Source organism: Triticum aestivum, chromosome 5B (assembly GCF_018294505.1).
Source record: "Triticum aestivum cultivar Chinese Spring chromosome 5B, IWGSC CS RefSeq v2.1, whole genome shotgun sequence".
Classification (NCBI taxonomy): Eukaryota; Viridiplantae; Streptophyta; class Magnoliopsida; order Poales; family Poaceae; genus Triticum; species Triticum aestivum.
In genome coordinates, this window is record NC_057807.1 from 493,335,926 (window position 1) to 493,343,090 (window position 7,165).

Below are 7,165 nucleotides of genomic sequence, written 5' to 3' on the forward strand. Positions count from 1 at the left end.
TGGGATCCTCAGGCACGACAAATTCGTCGTCGTCGAGGCTTGCCTCATCTCGAGAGGGAGGCATGTAAATATCTTCCTCTACCTCTTCGTCTGCCGCCCTCTTGTGAGGGCTGGCATCCCCGTCCTCCTGCGCTGAATCTTGCTAGAGGGGGTTGTCTTCGGCACTGTCTGGGGTATTATTATCTCCGGTGCCGGAATCGCCATTCTTGCTGTGGCGGGATTTAGAGCGGCGCCGCTGACGCCGGCGCTTGGGCTGTTTCTTGGAGGGGTCTTCCTCCGCTGTTCCTTCGCCATTCCCATCCTTTGGGATATCCACCATTTATATGTCATATGACGAGCTGGCTTTCCAGTGCCTAGTAGGCGCTAGTTCTTGGTCATCTCCGGCATCGTCGTCCATACCGTCGATGTCGTCGGAGTCGAAGTCTAGCATGTCGGTTAGATCATCGACAGTGGCTATTAAGTGGGTGGTGGGTGGGTCTTGAATTTCTTCGTCGTCCGCATCCCAACCGTCCTAACCGCAGTTCGGCTAGGGCTCTCCTCATAACGAGAGATATTTTAGCGAGCTCAAAACGTCGCCAAAAGGTGAGTGTTGAAAGATGTTCGCGGCGGCGAACTCCATGATCGGCGCCCAATCGGATTCGATTGGTGGGGGCGCGGGAGGTTCAGAGTCCGGCAAGGAGTCCGGCACCTTGGAGTCACGAGCTTCAGAAGGGACAAAGTCAGTATTCGGCTCTATCACCATAGAGGTTGCAGCCCCCGAGGCGGTGTCTAACCACCCGTCCTCGATCTACGCAGCCGGCTCCGAATCGGAGGTCGGAGCGGACTCGTGTGCGGCCTCCAGGGCACTGTCCGGCAGCAGAGCTAAATCATGCCCATCATGACAGTGCGGCACGATTGGCTGTGGCTCGGATCCATTGAAGATCAAGTCTCTGCGGATGTCATCCGTGAAGTTCAGACTTCCAAATCTGACCTGATGGCCAGGGGCGTAGCTTTCGATCTGCTCCAGATGGCCAACCGAATTGGCCCGCGGTGCAAAGCCGCCAAATACGAAGATCTGTCCGGGGAGAAAAGTCTCACCCTGGACCGCGTCATTGTTGATGATCGAAGGAGCCATCAAGCCTATCGGTGACAACACAGAGGAAATCTCAATGAAAGCACCAATGTCGGTGTCAAAACCGGCGGATCTCGGGTAGGGGGTCCCGAACTGTGCGTCTAGGCGGATGGTAACAGGAGACAAGGGACACGATGTTTTACCCAGGTTCGGGCCCTCTTGATGGAGGTAAAACCCTACGTCCTGCTTGATTGATATTGATGATGTGGGTATTACAAGAGTAGATCTACCACGAGATCAAGGAGGCTAAACCCTAGAAGCTAGCCTATGGTATGATTGTTGTTATTGTTGTTGTCCTACGGACTAAAACCATCCGGTTTATATAGACACCGGAGAGGGCTAGGGTTACACAGAGTCGGTTACAATGGTAGGAGATTTACATATCCGTATCGCCAAGCTTGCCTTCCACGCCAAGGAAAGTCCCATCCGGACACGGGACGAAGTCTTCAATCTTGTATCTTCACAGTCTTGGAGTCCGGCCGATGATGATAGTTCGGCTATCCGGACACCCCCTAGTCCAGGACTCCCTCAGTTGTATTACCCCTTTTTGAAGCCGTGTGCGACGTGGTGATGAGGTAATCTGTAGATTAGCCACAGAAGATCCTGTGGGTTGAGCAGGAGTTGTAGTTGCCGATCCCGAGAGGGATTCTCCGACTGCTGCAGCCGAATCCAAATCTGCAGGGCTTGGATCCTCTATGGTGGAAAGCGACGTGGAATCCTGAGCAGCAGCCGCAAAAGATCCTGGTGAAGGAGGCAGCTCATCATTGCTGCATGATGGCGTAACAGCCTCGAGGCGCGCGCGAGCACTGGCACGGGGCGCCGTGGCCGCATCTGCTCCTGGCCCCATCTCGGTCGGGCGAACCGGGGCGCGGCGTGCGTAGCACCGCGGGTGGGCGCTGAATCGCGCGTCGTCCACACCCATCGCAGGGGGCCGCGTGTCAGGCGCGGATTGGAGCGGTGCTGGAGGCGCGCCTCGACCGATGGGAGGTGACCGCATGGCACGCCCAGAGCCAGTTTGCACGGAGCAGGATGATGGCGCGACTGGCGCATCTGGCGCGTCTGCGCCCGCGGATCCCGAGGAAGATCCGATCTGCTGCGCCTGCCGAACGGATTCCGAGGCGGATCTGCCTCCCGTCTCACGACACATGAGATGTCGTTCGGAGGAGACGTTTTTTTCACCGTTTTCTTCATTGTTTTCTCTGGTTTCTCCTGTTTCATCACAAAACTCAAAAGTGCCATTAGTAAGAGGATGCGTCAGTGGTTGATCATCATAATTTAGTCCCCCGTGATCAATGCCGGAGAGATGAGGAGGAAGGAGTAGAATTTCCTCACGAAGAAGGGCGCCGGCATTTGAATGGAGGTCAGCGAAGGGAAACTTCGTTTCATCAAAAACGACATCCCTGGAGATGTAGACGCGACCGGTGGAGACATCTAGGCATTTAACTCCTTTGTCTTGAGCACTATACCCTAAGAAAACACATTGTTTTGAGCGAAACATAAGCTTGCGTTTGTTGTATGGGCGAAGGTTGGGCCAACAGGCACATCCAAAGACACGAAGAGATTTGTAGTCGGGTTTTTTATGAAGGAGACGTTCTAGGGGAGTTTCATTGTTGATAACACGACTAGGAAGCATGTTGATGATATGAACGGCAGTGAGAAAAGCCTCATCCCAAAATTTTAGCGGCATGGATGCACCAGCGAGGAGGGCAAGGCCAACCTCAACTATATGTCTGTGCTTGCGTTCAGCTAAGCCATTCTGTTGATGGGCATGCGGGCATGACACGTGATGTGATATGTCAAGGGTTTGGAAAAAGGAGTTGAGTTTTTCGTACTCCCCTCCCAGTCCGATTGGACTGCAATGATCTTATGATCAAATTTTCTTTCAACTAGAGCTTGGAAGTTTTTGAAAACTTGAAAGACGTCGGATCTTCTTTTGAGGAGATAGATCCATGAAAATTTGCTGTAGTCATCTATGAAGGTTACGTAATATGTGTGTCTACCAACAGAACTAGGGGCATGACCCCAAACATCAGAGAAGATTAATTGCAAAGGGTTGGTAGAAACACTAGTAGATATAGGATAAGGTAACTGATGACTTTTTGCTCGCTGACAAGAATCACAAATGGTTTCAAGATCACGCTCACCAACATACGGGAGCTTATTTTTCCTAAGTAATTTTTCAACTAAAGAGAAAGCAGCATGTCCTAGTTGACCGTGCCACCGTGTTGACGAAATTTTGGCAACACCATAGGCTCATTTATTGAATCTTCGATGCTCCGGAAGCAATGGATAGAGGCCTCGAACGCATCTACCTCGATAGGGTATTTTCTTTGTGGCCTGGTCCTTGATCAAGAAAAAGAAAGGATGAAATTCAAGGAAGACATGATTGTCAATGGCAATTCTATGAACAGAAAGTAGATTCTTGTCGGCACTAGGAACATGCAAAATTTTCTTTAGATGAATTTTACGGCGAGGGGTACTAAAAAATGAGTGACCAACATGACTGATCCTCATACCTTCACCGTTGGCAGTGCAGATTTCATCTTTTCCGTGGTACTTCTCCTTCATAATGACCTTCTCGAGCTCGTTTGTGATGTGATTGGTAGCACCACTGTCGACATACCAGTTTGTGCCGATGCCGTAGGAGCCGTCCGCAGCTGTAGCAACTTTGTCCTCATCTTGGGAGTCATCGTCATCTTCATCGTAGCGGTACCAGCAGTCTTTGGCCGTGTGCCCAAGCTTGCCGCAGATCTGACAGCGAGGGGCATCCGGATGAGACCTCGTGGAGCTGCCGCCACGACGAGATTTGGGGTTGGTGGAGCGACCGCCGCGGGAGTTGGAGGAGGCACCACCGTTGCTGGTGCCTCCGGGACGCCCTTTGGTGCGAGGAGAGCCACGGGAGCGAGTGCCACTGCCACGACCGCGAGATGCAGCGTTGGCCGAGGACTTGAAGCCGCCGGCGGAGCCATGAAACTGGGCCATGCGCTGATCGAAGTTACTCAGCATGGCATATAGCTCATCAAGCGTGACGGGCGTGACGCGGGCGTCGAGGGCGGAGACGAGCGGCTGGTAGTCGATGTCGAGCCCATGGAGAATGTACGAGATCAACTCGTCATCCTGGATGGGTTTCCCGGCGGCGGCGAGTTCATCAGCGAGGCCGCGTAGAGAGGCGAAGTAGGCGACGACCGACTGGTTGCCCTTCTGCACATTGATGAGCGCAGTGCGGATGTTGTTGACGCGGCTGAGGGAGTGGGACGAGAACATGCCCGCCAATGCCACCCAAAGTTCACGCGCCGTGGTGATCGCGGTGACCGCGACCAGAACCTCCTTGGAGAGAGTACTCAGCAGGTAGCCGAGCACTTGTTGGTCCTCCCTGACCCAGAGAGGGTGGAGAGGGTTGGGCGCAGAAGTCTCCTTGCCGTCTTTGTCCTTGGTGACGTGGAGTCTGGCCGGTTCCGGCGAGGTGCCGTCGACGTAGCCGAAGACACCGGCGCCCCGTAGGTGGGGTGTGACCTGCGTGCGCCAGAGCACATAGTTCGTGCGGTTGAGCTTCTTGGTGACCTGGCCGTTTAGGCTAGGTTGGGTGGCGCCGGATGAAGACATTGCTATGCACTAGATGCAATCGGGATAGCTAGTTAGATTGAGAGAGGAAGGGCTCTGATTACCATGTGCGATTGCGGAAACGTCTTACCTCGTTGGAGGCGACGGGTTCATGTTAAATAAGCAGGGGCGCACCTCCCTGATACAGCGCATACATTGAGTTGTTACAGATATTGAGACTTGGAGAACAAAAGATAGAATCGGTTACAACTAGGTAGAGATAAGAGAGAATCCTACTACCTAACTACCAAGCTAATCTATACCGAAACAACTCAACAGAAGATAGGTGCGGGTGCGGTCGGTGCACATTGGCACGGTGCACATTGGCATGTTTAACACCGTGGACGTATGAAGCACGGATCTATGGAGTGATGGTGAAGCGGGTCCATGTGCTAGATACACTCTTTCCATATTACACTTTGTCCATCTTCACCGGCTGTAGCACTCCTCCTGCCATGTTCGTCAGATGATGTGTCTACAAACGCCGAGTTGTCTCCAACAGTAAGGTCCCCGTATGTACTTCCGGTGATTTGTCCACAAATGTTGATTCGTCTCCAATAGTCAGTTCCCCCGGATGTAACGCCCGTCAGGTGATCTGTGCATGAACGTTGATTCCTCGCCAACATACTGTAATATTTGTTTTAAATCTCCCATGTTTTCTTAGATCTATTTCTTTATTTCATTGCAGGAAGCGGTCAGCGTTTTTTTTCATTCACTGTTATCTATCTGGAACATCGATCGAAGAATACTTGATTTTCTTTTTGCAACAAACTACAACTTGCGGGATGTACTACTGTTTTTCTCCTTGAAACTGGATGATAAGATGGTGCCTGAGCCAATCCTCTAGCCCATGTTGAACTGCCATCTCAATGTTGTTTCCAGGAAGGCAATATCTATCGATGCAGACGAGTTAAATTACCATGTATGTTCTCTTACGTTTTCGTTTAATGGTCTGATGCCATATGGTACCGGAGCATAGAATTTATTTTCATCTGTTCAATCATATAGATGCTTACAATCAGACTGGGTTATTTGTGAGTTATTTCTAGACATGCATCTTTTTCTCTCTCTCTCAAATAGTTTGTACACATGTTTCACTTACAGATATAAATTGTATGAACGTACTTATATGCTACTACTTTTTTTGCGGGAAAAATAGGGATATACTACTCAGCCATCAAAGAATTAATTAGGGCTGATGTTTACATTATGAATTTCCCTTTCTTGTAGATTTTCAACTTCAACTATTGAATGAGATGCATATGCCTGAACCTGTCCTCCGAGTTGGCCTCCAACAGTTTGCATAGCTCAACACAATCCACTTCTGGGAAGATGGGGATGGTATTTTGTTCATGAATTATGTCCTATGGGCTTGCAGGAGCTAGCTAATACTAGGTTTTCCCAAATTAATATCAGGGTGCAAGATGTGTTGTACTAGTCTCACAACCCAATCGAAGAAATAATAATAACTCTATTTGATTGTTCGGTGAGAGTTTCTTCCTTATTTTTGCAAAGATGTAAAATATTTAACAGGTGTTGGTCTTAGTTATGTTACCGACCAATGCAACATTAAATTGTCCCATATCAGAGGACTATTCTATTTTACCCTAAAAGAGAACCATTGTGTTTGATGGACAAGCATGGATGCAGTCTGATATCCAGTAGGTGCGACACCATTTTGAGTTTTTTTTTAAAATATCTATAGAATTTTAGTGACTCGCTTTAATTAACACTTTTTAATCTACATATAGGTATGCCTGCTAGCATATTAAATTAAAAACTGCTATGTGACTGGCCTTTATTAACCATTTTATCTCAATATATGTCTACGTCTGCTAGCATATTAAACTAAAAACTACAATATATTTGAATCATCATTCCTTGGCTAAATCATTTGTAGATGAATTTGGAGAAAAAGTTAAACCGCTTGCTTGAATTGGTATATGAAAATGTATGATATTGACAAGCCTTCTTTTATCAAAATAGCAAGTCTCTCACAGCCTTTCCAATGGAAATATGTTAGAGTACATGTTTCTTAGTTTAGGCCTTATAAATGACACTATGTCTCCCCTTTTTACCCTCTAACATAAATCTACATAGTGCGCCGTCTTAAAGTTCTACTCTTAGATAACTTAGATAATCAAGCTAACCTAGGTAATCAAGCATTGGTAATCCAATAGGATTGAACATTGACATATACAAAACCTTCTATACTACCAATGGGTTAAATACTCTCTATTATCAATTGTTGTTCTCAGAATTGTCCATGCTAATTTAGCATTCTATTCTGTTTACTACAAAACCTTCAATGTCAGCTTAAGAGTCCTGCAACAACGCACGGGGTATCATCTACTTATAATTACATGTAGGATCATATTCAAATTCAACAATGTAACTATCATGTAAAACGTTCTCTTTATGATCCATATGAATGCAAATCTTATAGTCTTCCAA

At 48.2% G+C, this 7,165-nt stretch overlaps 1 pseudogene; it reads right to left on the reverse strand.

Annotated features, from left to right (window-relative positions):
- Nucleotides 1-4,098: 4,098 nt before the first annotated feature.
- Nucleotides 4,099-4,237, reverse strand: LOC123118180 (uncharacterized; annotated as a pseudogene).
- Between the last annotated feature and the right edge of the window lie 2,928 nt (nt 4,238-7,165).